Here is a 26498-nt window from a genome sequence, read left to right on the forward strand (position 1 = left end):
ATTCCTGCTTACTGTTCCTTTCCAGCAACCCCATCCTTCCATTCCCAATCCCTGAAAACCACCGATCTGCTTTCCATTCTTGCAATTTTGTCTTTCCTAGGATATCATGTAAATGGCATCATATGTTCTGTAACCTTTTAAGTTTGGCTCCTCTCACTTAGGAAAATGCATTTGAAATTCATCCATGTCGTGTGTATCAGTAATTTGTTCGTTTTTCTTGCTGAGTCGTATTCCATTGTAGACATATATTATGATTTGTTTATCTGTTCAGGAATTTGCAGGTCATTCGGATTGTTCTCAGTTTGGGATGATTATGAATAAAGTCACTATACACATTCACACGTAGGTACCTTTTCGTAAACGTAATTTTGTACTTCTCTTCATTAGTTTCCTAGGAGTGGGATTTCTGCATCATATAGCATGTAGACATTTGCCTTTATAAGAAACTGCCAAATTGTTTTCCAAAGTGGCTTTACAACTTTTCATGTTCATGAGAAATGTACGAGAAAGCTCCAGTGGCTGTTTATGTCTGCCAGACTCAAGCACTCAGAGACTATATATATAGTCTACATATAATTGCACATCTTTTCATTTTACGTTTCTATATCTGTACATATAGAGATAGTATTTTTGTATATATAGTATCATATATTATAATATTATATATAATATGTAATGTTGAACATCTTTTCACGTGCTTATTTGCCATCTGTATATATTTTTTGGTGAAAATTTGTTAGTATGAGTTTTGTCAGTATGAGTTTTGCAAATATTTTATCCCAGACTATGTCTAGTCTTTTATTCTCTTAGCAGGGTCTTTCACAGGGAATGAGTTTTAAAATTTGATTAAGTTTAATTTATCTTCACTTTTTTTTCTCTGGATCATGATTTTCATGTCATAGTTAAAATATATCTTCACTTAACCCAAGATCACAAAGTTTTAAAGTTTTATAGTTTTAGGGTTTCATAGTCAAATCCATTATAAATTTAGAGGCACATTTTTGGTAAATGATATATGGTGTGGTTTAAGGTATTCTTTTCTTTTCCTTTCTTTTCTTTTCTTTTCTTTTCTTTTCTTTTCTTTTCTTTTCTTCTTTTCTTTCCTTTTCTCTTCTGTTCTTCCCTTTCTTTTATTTTCTTATTTTTTTGAAGTTGGGAAGCATGTGTGTTTTCAATTCTTTAAGCACTACATGTTAGAAAGCCTCCCCCCATCCATTGAATTCCCTTTTCCAGAAACCAATTTGACAATAAATTTCATATATTGAAAAAAAAAAAAAGAATTCCCTTTTCACTTTTGAAAAATAAAAAAAAACAAAAAACCCACAAAAAACAAAAACAAAAACAAAACAAAAACAAAAACAAAAACAAAAACAAAACAAAAACAAAAACAAAAACAAAACAACAAAAAAAACCTGGTTGTATATATGGGGCTTATTTCTGTATTCTTTGTTCCACGTCATTGATCTATATAGCCATTCTGTCATTAATGCCACACTATCTAGACTATTATAGATTTATAGTAAGTCTTGAAATCAGAGACTATGAGTCCTTCAACTTTCTTTTTTCTTTTCTTTTTTTTTTTTAATTTTCTTTTTTTTTGAGCATTTATTTATTTTTGGGACAGAGAGAGACAGAGCATGAACAGGGGAGGGGCAGAGAGAGAGGGAGACACAGAATCGGAAACAGGCTCCAGGCCCCGAGCCATCAGCCCGGAGCCTGACGCGGGGCTCGAACTCCCGGACCGCGAGATCGTGACCTGGCTGAAGTCGGACGTTTAACCGACTGCGCCACCCAGGCGCCCCTCTTTTTTATTTTCAAAATCATTTTGATTATTTCAAACCGTTGACTCTTCATATAAACTTTAATAAACTTATCGATAATTACAAAAAAAATCCTACTGTGATCTTAATTGAGCTTTCATTAAATCTACAGATCAGTTTGGGGTGAACTGATAATCTTCTTGCCATGTCTTTTAGTCCATGAACTCAGTATATCCCTCTCTTTGAGTCTACATTGACTCATTTTATCAGTGTATTATAGTTTTCATTGCACAAGTTTGGTTAGTTTTACCTAAGTATATCATGGTTTCGGATGTTTTTCAAATTTCAATTTCCAGGTTTTCATTGGTAGTAGATAAACGTAAAATTGATTTTTATATTGATGTTCTATACTAGAAATATGTTAAGTATATTCATTTTGAAAATTTTTTGTTGACACTTCGAGTTTTTTATGCTTAAGATAGACAGTTCTATTTTTCTTTACCAATTCATATTCTTTCTTTCTTTCTTTCTTTCTTTCTTTCTTTCTTTCTTTCTTATCTATCCATCATCTATCTATCATCTATCTATGCATTTCAAGCTTTTATGCATTGGCTCAGACCCCCTATTTGATATTGAATTAGAGTGTCAAAAGAAAACATCCTTTCTTGATCTTAATCTTAAGAAACTAGAATTTAGTTGTTCACCATTAAATATAAAGTTATTAATGATCCCTTCTATTTCTTGTTGCTAAGAGTTTTCAGGGTGAATGAATGATGAATTTTGTCACATAGTTTCTCTGCATCTATTGAGATGCTCTCTTTTATTTAGTTTGCCTATATGGTGAATTGTATTACTTGATTTTCAAATGGTGCATCTGCCCTGAATTCTCAGGATAAACATTACCAGATTATAATGCATTTATTTTTTAATATGTGTTTGACTTGGTAGTTTTCTGCTCATTACTTTCACATCCAAATTCATAAAGAATATTGATATATAGTGTCATTTCAGTGTTTGACTCTGTTTTGGATCATTCCGGGTTTATAAAATGAATTCAAAGTGTGTGCACATATTTTATTTTCTGGAAGGATTTGTGTAGTATTGATATTATTTCTGATATTATCTTTATTATTTATTGTATTTTGTTCACTTTGGGTTAAATTGATCTTATGTATCTAGGTTTTTTTTAAGTTTAATGAAAATGTTAATTTAAAACTTTTGGTTTTATTATAATAGAAATACGGAATGTTATAATTTTTTTTCCTAAGCATTGCTTAAACATCACCCCACTTTGTTTGATACATAGTTTTAAAATTATTAAGTCAAAATATTTTCCAGTTTGGGGGCGCCTGAGTGGCTCAGTCGGTTGAGCATCTGACTCTTGATTTTGGCTCAGATCATAATCCCAGGGTGGTGGGATCAAGCCTGCATTGGGCACTGTGGTGAGCATGGAGTCTGCTAAAGATTCTCTCTCTTTCACGCTTTCTCTCTTCCTCTGCCTCTTTCCCCTTCTCATGACCTCTCTCTCTCCAAAATAAAAAATTTTTTTTTCCAATTTCACTTCTGAATTTCTCTTGACTCATGGATTTTTTAGATGTGTATTTAGTTACTACTATTGCCACCCAAGTTTTCTTTAGATTAGTGATTGTTTTTTTGTAATATCACACTTTGCATCTTTTCAAAAAAAATTTACCTATGCGTATCTTAATATTTAAAGTAGAGTTTTTGGGGGCTTCTGGGTAGCTCAGTAGTGAAGTGTTTGACCCTTGGTCTCAGCTCAGGTTATGATCTCATGATTTGTGAGTTAGAGCCCTGCATCAAGCCCTGCATTGGGCTCTACACTGGCAGAGCAGAGCCTGCTTGGGATTTCCTCTCTCCCTCTCTCTTCCCCTGCCATGCATGCTCTCTCTCTCTCTAAATAAATAAACATTAAAAAATAGAGTTTTTGGTTATATATATGTGTGTGTATATATATATGTGTGTGTGTGTGTGTGTATACACATATATATCATATACATATGCACATACATATATATACATACATATGATATGATACATACTATATATATATATATATATATATATATGTGTATACACCTTGCTTTATTTTTCCTACCTGAAAGTTTAAGGATTTCAATCACTGTGTTTAGGCCATTTACAATTATTGTGATATTGATATGTTTGGATTTAGGTTTGCCATTTATCATTGGTATTATGTTTGTCCTTTCTAAGTTTTGTTTCTCTGTTCTCTCTTCCCTGCTTTCACTTGCTTTATTTGAATTTTTATCCATTGGATTTTTCCTATACACTGTTGAATTTAGTTTACATATTTATTTAAGTGATTGCTCTAGGGATTATGTTTTTACTATTTATACCAACTTATTATTTTACTAGTTCAAAAAAGAGTCAGAAGTCTTACAACCATGCCAGTATCTTTATCCTTCCCCTCTGACATTTATGCCATGGTGTCATATGCATTACATTTACATTGAATGAACTGCTAAACAATATAATCATTTTTACTGTCAAGACCCATGCATATTTTAGAGGATTTAAGAGGATAGAATATATCTGTATATTAACCCATGTATTTATAATTTCTGTTTCTTTTACCTTTATTTCTGAAGCCTCAAGTTTCTCAACAGTATTATTTTCCTTTAAATTTATTTATTATTTTTTAAATGTTTATTTATTTTTAAGAGAGAGAGACAGAGAGAGAGAGAGACAGAGACAGAGAGAGCATGAGCAGGGGAGAGGCAGAGAGAGAGGGAGACCCAGAATCCAAAGCAGGCTCCAGGCTCTGAGTTGTCAGCACAGAGCTCGATGCAGGGCTGGAACTCATGGACTGTGAGATCATGACCTGAATTGAAGTCAGATGCTTAACCAACTGAGCCACCCAAACGCCCCTCTTTTCCTTTACTATAAAGACAATATTTTATATTTTTTTACATCAGAATTTCTGAACATGAAATCTCAAGTTGTCCTTCATGTTAAATTTAATTTGTGATACTTCTATTAAATATTCCCACTGGATATGGAATTCCAGTGGAAAATGCTTTTCTTTCAGTATTTTAAAAGTTGTTTCCCTCTCTTTTGTCTTCCATAATTTCTGATGAGAAATTCATAGTTTTTGATCCATTGCTTCTCTACATGGTATGTGATATTTCTCTAGTTCCTTAAAGAATTTTTTTCTTCTTTAATTTTCAAAGACTGATTAGAATGTTTTGTTCAGTTTATATGTTTAGTGCTGGCTGAGCTCCTTGAACCTGCAAATTTTTATCTTTCATGATATCATGGATGTTTTGGGTCATTATTTACTCAAAACTTTTTCTGCACCCTACTCTCTCCTCCTGGGATTTCAAGGATATGGATTTACAGCACTGTGGTTTGGGATGGCTCTTGGAGCAAAGCCACAAGAGTAAGAAAAATGAAGTAAATTCACCCCTGTATTGTGTGCTATCTAGATTTTGACTCTTCTCTACACTCTCTCTGCTTTACTTACTTTTCAGAGTTTTCAAATAGTTGCTGGTTTTATTTATATAGAGTTTTAGTGTAATCAGCAGGAGAGATTAGTTGTAGTGATTTTACTCCTTGGCCTGGGCTAGAAGTTATAATTTTTTTTTTAATTTTTTTTTCAACATTTATTTATTTTTTTTGGGACAGAGAGAGACAGAGCATGAACGGGGGAGGGGCAGAGAGAGAGGGAGACACAGAATCGGAAACAGGCTCCAGGCTCTGAGCCATCAGCCCAGAGCCTGACGCGGGGCTCAAACTCACGGACCGCGAGATCGTGACCTGGCTGAAGTCAGACGCTTAACCGACTGTGCCACCCAGGCGCCCCTAGAAGTTATAATTTTTCACATAACTGACAGTATCCTTTGAAAACTATATTTTATATATTTTTATTCCTTGGCTTAAAATCCTTCAAACATTTTTTTTTCCATAGAGGATATATCATTATCTTTTAAAAACATGCCATTCTAGACTGTGACTCTTTCCCTCGACCACCACACTGCAATCATCCTACTCAGCTTTTTTTATTACTATTATTTTTTTAAACCTTGAAAATGGCATTCCTTTCCAATCTCAGTGTCTTTGAACTTATTTTTCTTTTTGTATAAAATGTTTTCTATCACCTTTCCCTTGAGGTTATTAATTTCCATTATTCAGTTATCAATTTATATCCCTTTTGTTGACAGGTTTTCTCTCCACCCAGTCTGAAGTAACTTCTTTTTTCTCCACTCCCACTCAATATATTCTCTATACCATCACTGTTAGCATTCACAACTCTCATCGCACACCCACTGTATCTATTTATCTATTATTATTTATTTTTCTTATTCTTTGTAATTTAAGCTACCTCAGGACAGGTAACTAATTGTCTTGTTCAACCTACTAGGAGCTAGATATATCTCCTACATCCTAATATAAGACCTGATTTATTGCTGGCATTCACTAAACAGATACAAAAGAGAGAGAGGGAGAGAGAGAGAGAGAGAGAATGAATTTGAGCTTGTTAAATGTTATCCTACCTCTTTTTTGCATAAGAGGAGGCTATCTCCTACATATCAGACATGTAAGGTTGGTTATATGAATCCACAATGCTAATGGTGGTTCTCCCCGAAGACCATGACAAACAGACCAAAGTTCAAGGCTTTATAACTCAAAAGACTTAAGGTTTGAACCCAAATATTGAGATTTCTCACATAGAATAATTGAGTTGATGATCATGATTGGAGAGGATCATTGTAAGTACCATTCAATAACCTAGTCCAGCTTGTGGAGGAAAAGCTCTTCGATACCTATATTCAAATTTACCTCTGAGCATGTATATGCATTTTGTAAATATTATGGAATGAATTGTGTCTCCTCCAAAATTCATATGCTTGAGTCCTAACCTCTGGTACCTCAGAATGTATTTAGAGATAGAGCCTTTAAAGAGGTAATTATGGATAAACAAGGTTATGTGAGTAGGCATTAATCCAATCTGATTAGTGTCCTTTTGAGAAGGTAAAATTTGGAAACACAAAGACACACAGCGGGGGGGGGGGGCAGGGGGAGGGGGAGGGTGCGTGTACAGAGAGATGACCATTTGAAGAGGCAGAAACAGGGTGGTCATCTGCCAGTCAAGAAGAGAGGCCTCAGAGGAAACCAAATCTGCCAGCACCATGATCTTGGACTTCAAGCCTCTAGAATGGTGAACATCCAATTCCTCTTTCTTAAGCCACCCTGTTTGCAGCATTTTGTTATGAAAGCCTGAGCAAACTAATACGGATTTCAGTACTGAGAACCTGGGTGCTGCTTTAACAAATACCTAACAATGTGAAGGTGTCTTTGTAACCACCTAATGGGCAGACACTAGAAATATTTTGAGGTGCTTGCTCAAAAACACCCAGAAGAGATTGATGCTAGGAATATGGACATGAAAGGTGATTCTGGTGAATGCTCAGACAGAAATTCGGATCATTTTACTGGAAACTGGAGGAAAAATTGTCCTTGTTATAAAGTGGCAAATAAGTTGGCCAAATTGTGTTCTATGTTTTGAGGAAAGTGGAAATTTTGCAAGTGACCTACTTGTGAGTTTATTTCTAAGCAAAATATTGAGGCCTCACCTGGTTTCTTCTTACTGTCTCTAGGAAAATATGAGAGGAGAGAGATCGAAGGAATTGTTAAGCGAAAATAAACCAAAACTTAAAGATTTGGAAACTTCTCAGTCTATCCACATCACAAAAACATGAGGTGATGTGTTCTGGAGAGCACATCCAGAATGTGGCTGGAGAAAATCATTTGCTGAAGAGATTATGGGTGTGACTCATGGATCTAACCAGGCATCTCAGCAGAAGCCAGGAATAGAGACGGAGTTATACCAACAGAAACACTGCCAGGTTGGACTGCCGGGGACAGAAATGGAACAACATGTAGGAAGGCTGTCAGACTTCCATGATTGTACAGAGCAAGCCAACAGAGTGATCTAGCTGCAAAAAAAAAATATGTCATCCTTCCAAAAAATGAAAGAATGACCCCAAAGTTGGGGTTATCTCCTCCTCTAGCAGGTGAGACTCTAGCAGGTGAAGTCACCTCCTTAAGCGACTGCCAGCCTTCAGAACTATGAGAAAATGAATCTCTGGTGTTCAAGCCATCCAATCTATGGATTTTATTATGGAAGCCCTAGAAAACTAATATAGTAGTGAATTCAATTGTGCTCTCAAAAAAGATGTGTCCATAACTCCTATATGGGTAAATGTGGTCTTATATAGAAATAGGGTCTTTGCAGACCTAATTAATGTGAGGATTGAGAAGCAAACAAAATTTGAGTAAGCCCTAAGTCCAACGAGAGGGTCCTTATACGACACGGAAAGAAAGACACAGCATGATGATTAATTTTATATCTTAACTTGACTGGGTCACAGGGGTGCCCAGATATTTGGTGAAGCGTTATTTTGGGCATGCCTAAAATGGTATTTCTTGATAAGACTAACATCTGATTCTACAGACTGAGTAAAGCAGATTGCCCTTCCCAGTGTGGGTAGGACACATCAAACACATCAAAAGACTTCAATAGAGGGGCGCCTGGGTGGCGCAGTCGGTTAAGTGTCCGACTTCAGCCAGGTCACGATCTCGCGGTCCGTGAGTTCAAGCCCCGCGTCAGGCTCTGGGCTGATGGCTCAGAGCCTGGAGCCTGTTTCCGATTCTGTGTCTCCCTCTCTCTCTGCCCCTCCCCCGTTCATGCTCTGTCTCTCTCTGTCCCCAAAATAAATAAAAAACGTTGAAAAAAAAAAGACTTCAATAGAATGAAAATCTGGGTAATAAAGAATTCCTTCTCTTCATGACTGTCATCAACCTGGGATATTGATTTTCTTTTGCCTTTGGACTTGGACTCAGATCAGAACTATCAGCTCTCCTGGTTCTCAGGCCTTCAGATTTGAATTGGAACAATACTGTGGGCTTTCCAGGGTCTCTGGCTTGCCAGCTACAAATCTTGAGATTTCTTAGCTTCTATAAGCACATGAGCACATGAGCTAATTATATATCTATATCTATATCTATATATCATATGATATTATATATACACATATACATGTACATATGTATATATACATATATATGTCACATAATATATAATATATACATATATAAATGATATCTATTACCTATCTATGTATCTATCTATATCTTACTGGTTCTGTTTCTCTGGAAAACTCAGCCTAATGCACAGAGACACATGGATTCCATGTGAACAGGGAGGTAGAGTTTGAATTTATGTTGCTACAAACCAAGGAATGCCAGGAGTATCCGAAATCTGAAAGAGTCAAGATAGTATGATCTTTTAGAACCTTGGAAGGGAGTGGTTGGTCATGCTGGCTCCTTGATTTCGGACTTCTGATCTCCGGAACTATGAGAGAACACATTTCTGTTGTTTGAAGCCGTTCAGTTTCTGGTAATTTGTTATGGCATCCAAGGGAAACTAATCCACATTCTCAGAAGTTATACAGCTATCTGTGAAAATGCAAGGTTTGGTCCTAGTCTACTGGACTCCAAAGACCTTGCTCTTATCGCCACGTACGGTACCTCATCAGTTTAGCTTTCACAAGACAGATTTGAGCGGCAGCCATGAAGCTTTCCTTGGGAAACTTGTACAAAATGAGATCATTTCCCTTTCTCACCATGTTCACATATCCATTGATTTTTGTGTGACACACATTGTCTTGAGCATCATGAACACAACAAATAAGAGAGACATGGTTGTTGCCAGTTTAGTTGGGACAAAAGTCATAAATAAATATTCTAATAAACCTATAGTTACTGATAACGATAAAGACTGCAAAGGAAAAGGGCAGTAAGAATGGTAAGTTACGTGGGACTCTGGGTGACAGATTTAGACCTACGAATAAATTTTTTTTCTGTATTGTCAGGAATTTTAAATTCCTTTCCATCCAAAATTAGCTTTTGAGTAAAAGCCAGCTTGATCTAATAGCCTAAATTGAGATTGGTTTGTGCAGAGGGAGTGCTAGAGGCATAGGTTAGGAGCCACTTTTTTTTTTTTTATTTTATTGTAGGCTAGAAAAAAGCAAATCAAATAACCCACACCCTTAAAATATCTAGGCATTTCAAACTGTGAGTTGTTTAAACTAAGCAGGAGAGCAGCTTAATGATATTCTAGTGGACAGTATTTCAGGGTGAAACCTTGATATAAGGGAAACCAGAGACAGACATTGTCAGAGGCTCCAAGATGCCTTTGGGCTATCCTCAGGGTAGGCAAGGCCTTGCTGTTTTCAGATCTACATTTCTCATGGTTTCCAGAGTGATCTTCCTAAAGCAGAAATGTCACCAGATTTCACCACTGATTAAAATTTCTCATCGTCCTCCCACTGTCTCTCAGATAGAGTCCAACTCCTTTGCCTGACACAGAAGGACTTTCCTGAGCTTGCTTCTGATTTTTTTCCCTCTAGCTGTATCTCCTGCAGGCTCCCACATTGACACTTCCACTCCAGCAAAGCCCAGTGTCAGTAATTACCTCCATCCAAGTGTCTCCATACACAGACATCCGGGTTGCCTTGTCTTTGGTGTATCCTCTCCTCTACTTCTTATGCTCTCATTGTCATCAACATTTACTTATGTCATATTCAGTCTCACTGTGCTATAATTACTTTTGAAAGTATGTTTTCCCTACTCAGACCATATGAGACTCAAGATCTGACTTCATATCTCATCAACTTCTCACAACAGAAGTGGGGAAGGCAGTGGTGTGTGACTTCTGAGATCTGGCCTGGATGTTCCAGCCAAGAGCCCCAGCTAACTAGCTGCTGGACGTGCACGAGGCTACCTTGGATCGTCCACTTGGGGTCACGTTCTAGGACGACAGCCGCAAGAGTAACCGAAGGAAAGTCCAGGAGAAGGGCTGCCCATCTGAGCCCAGCCTGAACCACTGAACCACAGAACTGTGAAAAAGAGTGACATCGTTGTTGTCGTTGTTTTTCAATTTATTTATGTAAATTTGTTAACATACAGTATAGTATTTGTTTCTGGAGTAGAACTCAGTGATTCATCACTTACATAGAACACCTAGTGCTCATCTTATCCCAACAACTGCTCTCCTTAATGCCCATCATCCATTTAGCCCATGAGACATAGTTGTTGTTTTAAGCCAGCACATTTGGGGGTGGTTTAATATGTAGCAATAGATAAGTCACACATGACCCTAGCTCGTTTAAGCCAAGAGGATTCATTAAAGGCACAAGGAAGTTCATGAACCCCCAGTTCATAAGACCCCAGGATGGACAGCGTTAGGAAACAAAGGTAAGGAAACAAAGCCAGGAACAACACAACCAGGAAGGAAGCCCATCATGCTGGGAGCACAAACATCACTATCATCATCGCCTGCTCTTTGCCACTGACCACACTCTACACAAGATACGGACAACTCTAATCACCATGGCCCCCTTCTGGCACTCTGCCCAAAAGAGCAATCTTCCCAGTTCATGCTACTCTCTTTCTCACCAACATCTTGCACGAGTTGTGTGACTGGCCAAACGGAGGTCACATTCTGGTGCCCTCACAGCAAAGGAATCCGAGAAACCTGGAGAAACCTTGTGGTTGTTGTCGTTGGGGTTGTTTTGGTTGACAGGACTTTTTACTTCTTACTGTGAAAGATCAGCAAAATATGATGAAGTTTTTGAAAGACATCTCCGTATCCATCTTCAAGCTTACTTAGTATGCGGGCTTCAGACCAAGTGGACTATGAATCTTCTGGCCCTGCTAGTCATGGTGCCTTATATCTTGATCTCAGACAAACCTGGAAAGCCAGTCATACTCATCGTGATTCAACCTGTCACATCAGGCTCAAACGTTCAGTGTAACCTACACCAAAGTGATGACAGGTACGGTGCTAAAATATGTTCATTTATTTAATATAATCTCAGCAATGTGTCATTTTGAGAGGCAGCATTTCACAGTGGTGATGCTCAAGAGTTTCTAAAACAAGTTTCTGAATTCCAGTGCTGCTTCTTACGTGGCTGTGCAACCTTTGGTAAATTACTTAAACTCTCTGTGCTCTAGTGTTTTCCTTTTTTAATCTATATATTTATGCTAACAGTAATACCTAATAATATAATGTCTAATATAATATACTACATATAATATTTATTTACTATTATCACTGTAATCATAAAATTATAGTTATAAGATCTTATTATAATCATAATTATAATCATATATATTATGTTGTTCCATATATAGGCACATACCTGAAACAGCATAATGTGTATATTATATATATATATGTGTATGTGTGTATACATATATATGTGTATATATATATACACACACATATATGTAGTGAATGCTATGAAAATGGTAGATATTAGTATTCTCATTATTATCAATAAATTCTCAAAGATTTTATAGTAAATAGTAATATATAGTAAATAAATACATAGAAAACAGCATAATATATATATAGATAGATAGATGTAGTAAATGCTATGAAAATGGTAGCTATTAGTATTCTCATTGTTATCAATAAATTCTCAAAGATTTTAGTCACCATTCCTGATTTTAGTCTTCAAGTCTTTAGTCTTGAAGAAAAAATGCACTAGAGAATAGTGACTCAACACACAAATGAATTGTTTATATTGAATCAGTAGACCTGACAAGAACGAGTTTTGTAATTGATTTCCCGCCTTGTAAAACTTAGCCTCCTTATAAGAAATCAAACGAGACGTATGTGTTATATACTATGACATGCTTAGACCATAGTAAGTACTCAGTACATGTAAGCATTATTCTTGTAGTCTTGTATGCATACAGTGTTCTCTGCTCGTAGGGTGTGCAAGTTTCCAGATCCCGTAAGAAAGACATATGAATGTTAGCCCTTTTTATTTCTCACCTTACGTCATTCCATTTTTGCTGCAATTCTATAAAGTAGGAAGTTCATGAACATACAAACCCAACACACAGAGGAGGAGACTGCCGTTTGGAGACTTGCAGTGACTTCTGAAAGGCTATACATCATGACCGTGGAGAAGATGGTGTCAGAAGAAAGTTTCTCCTTACCGCAAAGGTTTATACCGCTTTGGACCCACCAGCCTGACTAGAATAAAGTCCTTATTGCCACACTGCATCAATTTAGAGCCTGGCATCCAGTACCCACGTATAACAACTACTGAACTGTAATCTGATTGTACATTGTTTGAAGCATGAGTTAAATGTGATCTAATCCAATGAAGACTCAGGATCGACCAGTTGGAAGATAATGATAGGACAGCAACCTGAGGCCAAGATGTTTGAGAGCTGGAATAAATCTTACACCAATGGTTATCAAACTTCCTGGTACAGTGGATTCTCCTGGAGGGTCCGCGAAACACACATTCTGGGTCTCTGCCTCTCAAGATGCTGGCTCAGTAGGACTGGTGTGGAAACAGGGAATATGTATTTCTGGTTGCTTCTGCTGCTGGTTGAAGGAGTACACCGTGAGAATCATTATCTTAGAAATACCTAGGCCAGCTCAGCCACTTCTAAAACAAGGAAATGGTTTTAAAAGTCAGACGAATTTGACTGTTACCTAGAAAACAGACTCTAAAATAGGAATTTTTATGCAGGAAGCTTGTTTTGTTTTTTTTAAATGTTTATTTTTGACAGAGAGAGTCAGAGCATGAGTGGGGGAGGGGCATAGAGAGTCAAACACAGAATCTGAAGCAGGCTCAGGCTCTGAGCTGTCAGCACAGAGCCGGACGTGGGGCTCGAACTCACAGACCGCTAGATCATGACCTGAGCCGAAGTCGGATGCTCAACTGACTGAGCCACTTAGGCGCCCCATCAGGAAGCTTGTTGAAGGGTGGTCTCGCCAGCATCAAAACTAAAGAAATGAAAGTAAGAGGATCAGGAAAACAAGAAGTTGAAGTGCAGTAATGTTACAGCAAAGACCTTAGCTCAGCCTGGAGAGGGTTCTGGAACTGGTCTGGACCTACAGAATAGTCTTCCATGGAGGTAGAGAGGCTCTGGCTTTGTACACCTTGTCCCTTCCCTCACGTTGACAACTCATTGGTCTGCCCCCATGTTGGGCTCATAGCACTTGGGAGAAGGAGTCGTGATGTCTATTTGCTACAGGATACCAGGAAGAACACAGGAATTGGACCTGGAAGGTTGGGAAGGTTGGGAAGGATGCCTTATTTGTCTGTGTGTTCACTGAACGGATCTTTGAACACGGAACCTCTGAACATGGGTGGTGGAGAAAATTAGAACTTTTTTAGACTTGGGTTTGAATTTCCACTCTACCATTTCTGAGCCATGGGACACTAGTTCATTCAGTGATTGTCTCTGGCTTATTTCCTGATTTGTTGACGATGGGTAATAACAGTGATGATATACCTTTTCAACAGGGAGCGTGCTGTAACATGCATTTCGTTGTGCAAAGGTGCTATGTACGTGGTTTTATTAGTGCTTCAATCAGTTTAGCTAGTGCCATGTAATCATCCCAACTTCGGCGGCTTCAATGATAAACATTATTACTTCACATTTTCTGGTGGACAGAAATCCAAGAGAAGGTTAACGAGTATTTCTGATTCAGGGTCTCTCATGTGGTTGCGGTCAAGATGTCGGCCAGGTCTCCAGCTATCTGCGGCTTTCCTGGGGCTGGAAGATCCCTTACTCGAGATGGCCAACTCATGTGACGATTGGCAGGAGGCCTCAGGAGCCATGGTGCTGTTTAAGTTTCCTCATGGCATAGAGACTGGCTTTCTCCCTGGTAAGAATGATCTAAAGGAGAAAGGTGAAAAACACCATGTTTTTTTATGCTCTGGCCTCAGAATTCATGCTCCCTCACGCCCACAATAATGTGTTGGTTATCCAGCTCTATCCGATGATGGGTGAAGGAATTATTAGCAGGCATCTTCAAGTGGGGGACCAGTTGAAGATCAGCTACCAATATGCATGATGCAGATACCCCTGAGTGGCCTGAGAACAGAGACCTGTCATTTTGTCTAGGACTAATTGCCTCTTCCCCAAGATCATCTGTCTATTAGTAGGAAACGAGGAGTCTTAAATCAAAGGACTCAGGCATCAATGTTTAAAGAGAAGCTAGATTGGAGGGAATTCCTAGCGATCAAGAATTCCGCCTTACATTCAACACAGAATCCGGACTGTCACAGGGAGTATCAATTCAGATCAAACCTGTTCTATTTGAATTTTAAATAAAAAAGGGACACTTTTTCACCTCCTTTCATTTTTACTGTTTCATTTCTTTGGCCGAACCCAATTCATATATATATATATATATATATATATATATATATATATGTTCACTAGCTGAAAAACTATTTAGAGGCAGAGCAACCTCATGAAGGGTTAAGTTGTCCGGAAACTTTTTCCACTAAAAGTCTTTGACCGTATCAATATTGAAGATCATCTCTTGTTGTATGCACCTGGTTTGCCTTTTCCTTTGGAACAAAGAGTAGCCTTTAATTTATAGCAAAGAGAGCCATTAAGTTTCCAGAAGAGACTTAATTCCAGAAAGAGGAAAAAACTGTGTATATAAAAAGAAAGCTATTTACCTCATTAATCTTTTTTATTAAGAGTCTTCCTGTACTAAAATGAACAGCCTGTTATGGGAGAAAAGGCTAAATGTCTAAATCTTGCTTTAATGGCGGTAAAACGTATTATTCATATTAACAACCCTAAGGTTATTTTTATGTGCATATAATGGTTGTGCTGATCTGCTTTCAGGACATAATAATCCAGATTTTCCACTCAGCAAGGCATCTTATTCATTTAAATTTACTGCATATATTTAGAAATATATATCTGCAGTGAATACAACCTAAATTGTTAGGTACAATACTGAAAACATGAGCCTAAATTAGAAGGGAGGCGAAATATAAAAGTGGCTGTAATGAACATGCCTAACTGCAGAATAGCAGTCAGAGCCCTGGATTCAAGTCGGAAAGCTCAGGTTTTGGTTTCCCCCTTTCCTTTCAAGAATCGTGTGTCCATGACCTTGGGAAAGTGTTTGCCCTTGATGAGTCTAATTCCTCCCCTAAAAGTAGGACTGCTAAATCCACATGTACTGAGCACTATCTATGGAGGTTAAATCCTTCTGGGGGTGAGAAATATGTCAACAACTTATTTTATCCGTGAGCTAATTCCTTCACAAAATTGACTACAGTAAAACCTTGGATGCTGAGCACCTTGTTCTGTGAGTGTTCTGCAAGACAAGCAAACATTTCTAATAAATTTTGCCTTGGTTAACACGTGATGTCTTGCAATACGAGAAGCACATGATGCCGAACGTCACATGATCACAACTGAGACAATGGTTCTTCTCTCTCTCTCTCTCTCTCTCTCTCTGGGATTGTGAATGATTGTCTCCCATGCTCAGATGCTCAGTCTCAGGCCGCGGTGTTTGGCAGAAATCAGTGATTTTTCAGAACATTTGAAGGTGCCCACAACTGGCAGTAATGTATTTTTTGTCACTTCAAAGCACCTATGGACAGTCCTTTGCTTTTCCATACAGGAGTATGCTTAGGAATGCTTTGCTTCATTCTTGGTCAGGCTGCCTGAGATATAGACCCTTTCCTCCACTGCCTCCTTGCCAGTTACATTTAGTACAGTATATGACAAGAGTTTATTAATACTGGACTGTAGTCAACATCCATGCAAGTGCATACAATGGTCACCATGCAGAAAAAGATTCCATTGAGCCAATAGATAGCAGTGATTCCGTTAGTGATAGTGAAAGTTGTCCTACAGAATAACTCTCCTCTCTCTCTTGTCTCTCTCACACCAGCCACAAAGGTTTTCAAAGGTAAGTGCACGTTAATTTGTTCATTTTTCTTTCTATTTTGTATTTCCTTTATTATTTTTATTATATTACAGTATTGTAATCATTTTTATCTGAATATTTTGGGGCTGTGGAACAAATCATCTGAGTTTCCATGATTTCTTATGGGGAAATTCTTTTTGATATACAAGTGCTTTGGATTGCAAGCATGTTCCTGGAACGAATTATGCTGGCAAACCAAGGTTTTGCTGTATTTATTTATTGGAATCTGGTGAGTTTCAGTCGTCCATTGCTAGGATCTAAAGACACAATAGTAGAGAAGGCAGATTTGTGACCACCCATCTGGTATACATAGAAAGTGGGGAAATTAGAGAACAAATCCAGATTATTGGAACATATGGGGGGAGTAGGGCATCAGTGGAAGCACATGTAGGGCCCATAGGAGAGGTAAGTGAATATAGGAGGACCAGGGAAGACCGGGGACCTTCCACAAAGAACAGCAGGAGTTGTCAACAGTAGTAAGCAGCTGCCAGGAGAAGTTCTCTGCATGATCTACAACATAACGTCTTGTCCAACTAGGGAGGATTGTTTTATCCAAACACTTGGATGTACAAAGTTTCCCAGATAGAAAAGGTAAGAAAGTGACCCAAGAGAGAACATTTGGACAAGAGTTTCCTTCCAACAAATGAGAATGAAGGGCACAGAGACAGAGCGTAAACCCATAATTCATCAAGACAGCACAGAGATTAAGTTATGAAGCCTAGGAGGCAATAAAGTCCCCTTAACATACGGCCAGAGAAAGGACTGATGACAATGCTTTGGTGCCTTGCATTTGTACCCCTGTATGCAGTATTGGTGCCCCCAAAGTGTGCATTGTTACCCATACTCTCCTTATATCTTTAGCAATGAAATTCAGGGCAGGTACTTCCAAATTCACAAATTCCCAAGCAGACAGTTGAGTTCAATCTTCCAACTCCGTATGTTTCAAATACTCTTCAATAAATTCAGCTTGGAGTTTCATTCTGTAACCAAGTAAAACTGGGTCCTGGGCCCAATATCACTGGTAAACACATGGTCTCTCCTTCATCCCCACTGTTATCTAAAGATGTTTGTTTCTCAAGAGGACTTATCTAAATACATACTCTTCCAACTAAGGAAGCTCTGCCAATATGCCTCCTAGCTGATGGGAAACCCTAACAAAGAGAATCATGGGGAGGGTCAGAAAATAGCTTCTCCTGAATATCATATACACGATATATAAAGCTTCTCAAATACAATATCCTATTCTCACAATTACAGAGCTATTATTATTTCTACTTTATAGTCGAGAAAATTTAAGGACTAAACAAATAAAGCCATCTGTCTGTGATAGTAGGGTCACACTTTGAATACCTATCTGCGGGTTTCCATATTCCACATTCTTCAGATAAAGATGATATTAAGGTTTCAGTTCAATTTTTTTTATTGTTTTTAACTTTATTCTATTTGCATTTAAGTTATTGAGATTTATCTGAGATTTTAAGACGGTTGTGTACAAGCTGGTGACGATGGGCAGTTATTTCTTTCTGAACCTCACTTTATTCATTAAAGAGTAAAAAATAAGGCCAATTTCAAAATCTGTTTTTGAAGAATGAGTAAGACAAAATATATAAAATGCCTAATACAGAGCATGGACATAGGGGTACAACAAATGGTTACTGTTGTCAGGTCTTAAAGTATTTGAGCATTATTCATTTTACTGGAGTCTCATCTCTATTTTGCCAGGTGGGTCTTGGGAAGAAAATCGCGATGAAGCGGTGGGACGTCTGATTTCGAAACTGAATAAGCACCACTAAAACCCAGTTCCACTATTTATTATCTAGATGGCCTTGGACTCCAGCTTGATCCTGTAAAATTTCCAGAATGAACTCTAACCTCTTACTCATTAAGCTGGTGTGATGTGATGATGAGAGTACATGAAGTTGCTTAGACATTAGAACTATGAGCAGGGCCTGGATTTTAAAGCTGGTCTGCTGAGCCAAGATGTGTCTCTTCAGCAACTCAGTTCTCCTTGTTGATAGCCCCTGCCCAGTCTACGCTGAAAAGTGTCGTGTCCAACATCCAGCAATATTGCACGTGATTACTCTCTAAAAGAGAGTTATTTTCTATCTACAAATACTTGTGAGCACCTATTGGGTGCCAAGCATCATGACAAGAGCCTTGCATCCAAAACAAAACAAACAAACAAACAAATTAAGACAAAGCTCTACTCTAAAAGGGCATTCAGGGGTCGCCTGGGTGGCGCAGTCGGTTAAAGCGTCCGACTTCAGCCAGGTCACGATCTCACGGTCTGTGAGTTCGAGCCCCGCGTCAGGCTCTGGGCTGATGGCTCGGAGCCTGGAGCCTGTTTCCGATTCTGTGTCTCCCTCTCTCTCTGCCCCTCCGCCGTTCATGCTCTGTCTCTGTCTGTCCCAAAAATAAATAAAAACGTTGAAAAAAAAAACAAAAAAAAACAACAACAAAAAATAAAAGGGCATTCAGTCTAGTGGTGGGAAAACAGGGTTAAGGTCAAGGAATGTGCTCTTTTAGGTGATAGAAACTGCTGTTTTTCTACATCAAAAAAGGCTATCAGCAAGTTCAAATGTTGATTCTTATGCATGAGGTACCTACTGGGGTTCATGGAGCAGATTGTTGTAAATTATGACTAGTATTACTGTTATCCTGGCACATATTTCTAGAAACACCTATGGGGAACCACAGAAGTGGGTTTAAGTTAATCAAAGGAGAAGGGAGCAAGAATCCTTGAACCAAGTAGTAACTTTGTATTGCAGTTGCAGAGTGACTCCCTACAGTCAGTTTTGGTAGATACATAGATAGGGGGACATAAAAAACCAGTGTGTGTGTGTGTGTGTGTGTGTGTGTGTGTGTATGTGTGTGTGTGTGTGTGTGTGTGTGACAGAGAGAGAGAGACAGAGAGACAGAGAGACAGAGTGACAGAAGGAAGGAAGGAGGAAAGGAGAGGGAAAGAGACAGAGAGACATAGAGACAAGAGGGAGGGAGGGAGGAGGGAGAGAGCAGGAGAAAGAGAGAGAGAGAGAGAGAGAGAGAGAAACTGAGGTTACTGCATTGCTGAGCTCATGAGTGCCAGAGTTCCTTGTGATGTTGCTTCCAGTGAGAACTGCATGTCTGTTGATTAATTTACTTTCTATAAAAGAGCTATTTTTGAAAACCGCTTGAGGATTCAAAGGAAATGCAAATGAGTGGCTGGAAAAATTTAAGTGCTGGGGAAAGAAAAAAGGTGGAAGGACCATTATTCTATTTTATGGGTGTTGATATGAATGCCAGGTGCCTCTTTGTATCCTGATAGCCTACTGCCTTAAGGGCTTTTAAAGAGCTTTAAAAGGATTTATTTTCACATCAATATAATATTGAGGAAGTTTTATTCATTAAATGTTTATTCATTCAATGTTGAAATCCATGGGGACACAATATACATTTCTACCTATGAGCATGTATCGTGGAGATTTAGCTGTTTAGGGAGAAAAAAAAGTGTTTGTATAAGGAAGACCGTGTTTTATAGCTAGAGAAAACTGGGCAGGGAGCCAGGAAATGTGGGCCTCAACCATTAACACTAATAAAAGGACAGTAGCCAACAGTTAGCAAACACCTACTACACGATGTCAAGGCACTGTGCTGGGAGACTCACCCATTAACTCGTGTTAACTCTGTAACAAGTGCGATCACTGTTTTTTCAGATGATAAGTCTCAGGTTATATCTGAATTTCAAGGCTATGTTGAGTTCTTTGTAGTCTTTATTACATGCTAGTTAAGTGAATAAGTGAGTGAGTGAGTGAGTGAGTGAGAGAAAGAATAAATGAATGTTTTGGATCGATCTGTATCCACCAGAGCTCGGTCGGAAAACTTGTTAAACCTTTAATGCTCTTTTAGAAGAAAGGTCATCAGGATTTGAACGACGGTGGTATTAGTGAAGTTACAGAACAGAAATGGCTGAATTGTTTGCTTTTTTTAATGGCTTTACGATTTGCAAAGCAAGCACCTGTACATTATTTCCTTGCGTCCTCCAAATAGCCTTTTGAGGTTTGATTTTTTTCCCCTCACGAAAGTGAAGTACAGAAAAGTTGTATGACTTTCCCATCGTCATGCAGCTAGTTTGCATGACTCACAGTAGTACTCGAAAAATGTTCATTAGATGATACGCCTGTGTCAAAATAAAGATTCAAATCTTTGTTTTCTTACATCAAATTTATGTTTGTTCATGTTTTTTTTTGCTGTTATTGTTGTTTTCATTTATTTATTTAAATTCAAGTTAGTTAAAAAAAAAGTGTAATATTGGTTTCAGGAGGAGAACCCAGTGATTCATCATTTCCATATGACACCCTGGGCTCATCCCAACAAGTGCCCTCCTTCATGCCCATCGCCCACTTAGCCCATCCCCCCACCCACCACCCCTCCAGCCTCCCTCAGTTTGTTCTCTGTATTTAAGAGTCTCTTATGGTTTGCCTCCTTCCCTGTTCTTATCCTACTTTTCCTTCTCTTCCCCTATATTCGTTTGTTGAGTTTCTCAAATTCTACATGAGTGAAATCATATGATATCCATCTTTCTCTGACTTATTTCGCTTAGCACCATTCCCTCAAACAATTTATTTTTAATTTTTTGAAGAACCTCCATACTGTTTTCCAGAGTGGCTGCACCAGTTTGCATTCCCATCAGCAGGTGCAACAGTCTTCCCCTTTCTCCGCATCCTTGCCCGCAGGGATCATGAACATAGCATCTAACAGTCTAAGAAATACGAAAAGCAAAGAAAAAAGGCTTTTTTTTTCTGTGTGTGCTGGAATGGCTGGGTGGAAGAAGGATGAAAAATTATGTCTTCTTAGTAAATGTTAAACACAAAAATAGGATTATTTTAGAAAAAAGAAGATGAATGAGTCTCATTTGAGGCACGTTGTGTTTGAGTTACTGACGAATTACCCAGGGGGAGCTGGATATGCAGTCCAAGAACTTAGGAGAAGGCTGAGGGATGGGGAATAACACACACACCCAAGAACCAAAAACCAAACAAACAAAACAAAACACAACAAAACAAAACACCCAAAACCACCACCACCAACAACAACAGAAAGACTTTTTTTTTCTAATCATTACATTAACAAAATGATGAATTCTGCAAAACTTATGTTAGTTCTCCGCAAGAGAATGTATCGAAGAAGAAGAAGGAAATTTGTTAATTTTATCAAGTTTCCTTCGTAAAAGATTGAAATTCGGTTCTGTCACACACATAAATCCTGGTGCATTCGTGTGTGTGTGTGTGTGTGTGACACTAGAAAGAACCTAGCATTCAGTGTAATAAGTAACATTGTATGATATCAGTGGTTTGTATTATATCCGAATTGGTTTCCCCCAGAAGCTGAAACACGACTTTACCAAAAGCCTGATATGTAAAGCTGCCCACTGAATTTCCTTCCAAGCTTTAAAGTGTCTCCTCGAGTGACAAAGTGTGCCTCAGACATCCACAGATAACGGTGATGGTCGGCAGTATGTTTTTCAGGGCAAGTCTCAACAGAAGCTCATAGCACAAGAGACGACTCAGGATTTACAACTTGCCAGCCTCTTGTTCTGCTAAGCCCATCACCCTAATTTGGTCCCGAGTTGATTTATATGGAATTACTCTTTTTCATGACTCACCCTGTCCTTTTAAACAATGTTAAATTCTGGGCAGACATGCATTGCTACAAGAAATAACTTAGGAGAATGAATAGTTGCCTCACAATTAAGTGTTGGATGGTTACTTTACAAGAGCATATTTTAAACATTTCTCTACTTCTGGAGGTCTTTGCTCTGCTGGTGGGTTGACTCATGCATGCCATTTTGGAAACTGCACAATTTTCTTCTATTAGCAGGGAGCTAGCTTGACCAAGAGGAGGGGTGGGAAGGATGGGCAGGAGTATCTTGGTCTCTCAGCAGATGTTATAGAGCATGAAATTGGAAAGTAAAGTTGGGTCCTCAAAGAGAATATGAATGCTCTTCCATTAGAGCACTGTTTCTCAAACTCATGCCCTGTGGAACTTTAGTTTTGGAAAACATAGCCTTCTAAAAATTGTTCCTTTACTTGAGTCCTTCTGAAAATACTGATTATTTCACTTCCTTTTTATCTGTTGAAAGCACATTAGCATATAAATTTCCAGAAAAGTCCTACGTTGACAAAATGTTTTTTACTTTTGGGTAATTCAGGGATCCCCAAATCTACTTGACCATAGAATCCAATCCTGCTTTGTCATTTATTAATACGTGGCATTTTAGTGTGGCCACCAAACCATGGCTTGATAAACATGTCTAGTCTCTAGACAGTGGACGTTTTCAGGGCAGAGACTGTGTATTATTCCTCTTCCATCTCCGGATCTTGGTACAGTGCCATCAACAAATTAAAATAATTAGGAACTTATGAGTTTTATAAAAATACTAATTGTGTTTTTAATTGAATGGATTTAATTGTAATTGTGTATAATTTCGTATTTAACGGAGCTTGTGTTTAATAAGAGGCTGTGAAGTTTCCGCAAATTTAATAATCAGCTCAATTAGTAATAGGAATCAGAAAAAGTAGCCTGGAAACTGTTATCATAAAGACAGTTGGAATTGTACAACAGGTTTATATTGTGTTTCAGTAGGCTTTTCTACATCCATCCATCACCTTTTCCTGCTTCGTCTCTTTTCTATTCATTTTTTTTTTCAGGTACCGTTTTATTTCAAATATGTATGACATTAAGAAATATGTACAGGAAGTGTCTTCAGGGTATTAACATTTACTGAATGTGTTATGTATCTTAGGTGTTTTATTTAGTGTCTCATTTAATCCTCAAAAAATAATCTCACAGTTTAAAAGAGGATTAATACCCAGTGTGAGTTCAAATAGCTAGTACGCAGCAGTACGAAGATTGAGCTTAGTTCTATCTAATTCTTTAATGGGCTTGTGCTATTTTGTGTACACAGCACGCCCTCCTTTGAGCAAACATTTTCTGCTCCACTGTTAGGGACAACGTTGGTTCAGAAAAGCCCAGGTGGAGCTCATTCTGACCTCTCTGCTCTGGAAGAAATGTTTCAGCATCCTGGTCATAGTGTCTGGCTCAAGGTGAAGCACGTGAAGGAAACCCAGTGAATCGGAGTCCTCTGCTGAATCATCAGGGGAAAGTGCCTGCATTTTCTCTGGAATTAAGAGCTGTAAGCTTAAGGTGGGCTTGGAGCTGAGTAAGGCTCTCTTGTCATGATTCGCAATAAAAACAACTATCTGAAAAGAAGGCAAAAACAAATGGAGTCAAGAAAAGGAAAGAAAGATGGCAGCTTCATGTTAGCAATTGAAAACATGAATACAATTGTATTTGAAACTGTCTTTAACCCAAAGCTTCCAACTTTTATAAGTCAACATTCCTCTTTTGCTTAAACCAATTTGAGCTGAGTCCCTTCCCGTGGACCTGAAGTATCTGGTTAGTAACAATTGCTAAGCTCATTTCCTGGGCACTCCGCCATCTTTTTTTTTTTTCTATAAGCTTCAATGTTTGAGGCAATTAATTTAACCCAAAATGCATTATTACAGTCAAACAATGCAGAATGATGAGTCACAGAGGCACTATGAAGATTCAGAGGTGATGGATAGCATGACCCCTGCTGTTTAGAAACCTGAAAACTGGTTTCCAGAAGACAGACAAATATGGAGACAAACATCAATAATATAAGGCAAAGTACAGTAAGTTCTATAGTAGTCATTCAAAATGCCATGAACCAGATAGGATAAGGCATTCTATTGGATATTCCATATTTTTTTAAATGTTTCCATGTTTAATTTTTTTAATGTTCATTCATTTTTTTGAGACAGTGAGAGAGATCGAGTGCAAGTGAGGGAGGCAAAGAGAGAGAGGGAGACACAGAATCTGAAGCAGGCTCCAGGCTCAGAGCTGTCAGCACAGAGGCCAATGTGGGGCTCAAACCCAGGAGCTGCGAGATCATGACCTGAGCTGAAGTGAGACAATCGACTGAGCCACCCAGTTGCCCCTAAAAATGTTCACTAAAATAAATAAGATTTTAGCTGGGCATTGTAGAGTTGGTATGATTCAAGTAGAGATTGAAAACTGATATTTCTGACTGATGGGGCAATGTGAATATGAGCAGGCAGGTTTCACAGTACAGAGTATGTTAAGAAAAATTTTGGTGGATCAATAGAAGTGAAGTCTAGGATACTATGTGGATTGTGGTAGGAGCTTGGGAAAAAGTTTGTTTTTCCATATATGTGAAGAGCTGGGAAGACGAAGCCAAGCAATTTGACCTGTGTTCAAAGGTATCAATTTAGATACAGTCGTACAAGGTAAGAATGGGGGGCTGAAAGATAACATTTGGATGAATGTATGATTATAATTTTGTGAAAATTAGGATTGGGTGTGATGCTTCTTTTGTACCCTGAGATTTTCAGGGTACATACTTCTTCATGTTGTACAGAATTCCATTAGTACAAGTCTCTCAGCTTCTCTCTGCATCTGAACTCCTTCGAAATGGAGACGGAGTGACTCATGTGATCGGTAGTTTGAGAATAACTGACTATACTCCACCAAGTTCAGTAGTCCCCCTTATCGACAGTTTTCCATTTGCAGCCAATCATGGAGGTGAAGAAGATGATCCCCCTTCTGATGTAGAGTTAGAAGGTCAATAGTAGGGCAACACCACATCACACGCCTACATCATTCACCTCCCTTCATCTCACATGTAGGCATTTTATCATCTTTATCATCACGAGAAGGATGAGGACAATGCACCTTAGTTTGTGAGAGAGAGAGGGAGATGACATTCATGTGACTTCTATCACAGTATATTGTTACAATTGTTCTATTTTCTAGTAGTAATTGTTGTGGATATCTTAACTGTGTTTAATTTGTAAATTAAACTTTATCATCAGTGTGTATGTTGAGGAAAAATCATAGTATATGTACGGTTCAGCATTATCCCTCATCTCACGCATCCACTAGGGGGTCTTGGAAAGTATCCTCCACGGATAAGGGGGTGCTACTATACCTCTTCTCTTCTTTTTGGAAGTGAGACAGTGTCACAGACTCTGGGTCTGGAGTTCTCTCTTGTCCCGAAAGAGAGTGGGATGCAGGATTGAAATGTGAGAGAGGCTAATGTCTGGGAGGAGCCAAGAGCCCTGAGTAAGGGTACTTGCTCCACTTTTATTAAGATCAGAAGGCTTACAAGTGATGGACATACACAAAGAGACAATGAAACCATGAACATTAACTCATGGCCGTGGGGAAAAGGGGGTTTTGAAGATATGTGGTGCTAGGGGTTTGGGTCAATACAAAACAAAATTCAGGTGCTGGGTGGAAGGTTGTTTACAGCAAACATGAGGCACCGCCTCTGTTTATCTGAACTGGTCTAGGGGACAAGAAAGAGCGTGCTACCTCAGGGTCAACAAGGCACCCTTCTTTTGCTAATTAACTCCACTTGGTCTAAAGTCCTGTTTTCCTACTTACCTGTTTTGGTCCTTCTTTCCTGTGAAAGCAACTTTCTGCTATTGTACTCAGTTGGGGGACATTTCTTCCCTGAACACCTAATCTTGTTTACCTCATCTTGGATGTTTTCATCTTGATATTTCCTATTCCTATACCTTTGTCCTATATTGGGGGACTGTATTGCCCTGTTTACCTCATTTTATTTACCCAATCTTGTTTACCCAAACTTAGGTGTGTACACCCTTATGGCTTTTCTAATTCTTTATGCTTTGTTAACCCATTGGTGCAAGCTCAGGGAATTCCTAAGCTTATTCCCCACAAGAAGACCCTAGCAAAAAAAAAAAAAAAAAAAAAAAATTGTCCATCCTCCACTTTTATGTGAGCTGGCATCCTACCTAAGGAGGTGTGTCTCATCCATCATTGCCTTTGACTAGAAGAATGAGTCCAGCTACTTCTAGGCTCTACCGAGTATAGAG

The sequence above is a fragment of the Lynx rufus genome, unplaced genomic scaffold (assembly GCF_022079265.1).
Source record: "Lynx rufus isolate CCGP_SWC_20201006 ecotype Redwood Valley unplaced genomic scaffold, mLynRuf1.p SCAF_3, whole genome shotgun sequence".
Lineage (NCBI taxonomy): Eukaryota > Metazoa > Chordata > Mammalia > Carnivora > Felidae > Lynx > Lynx rufus.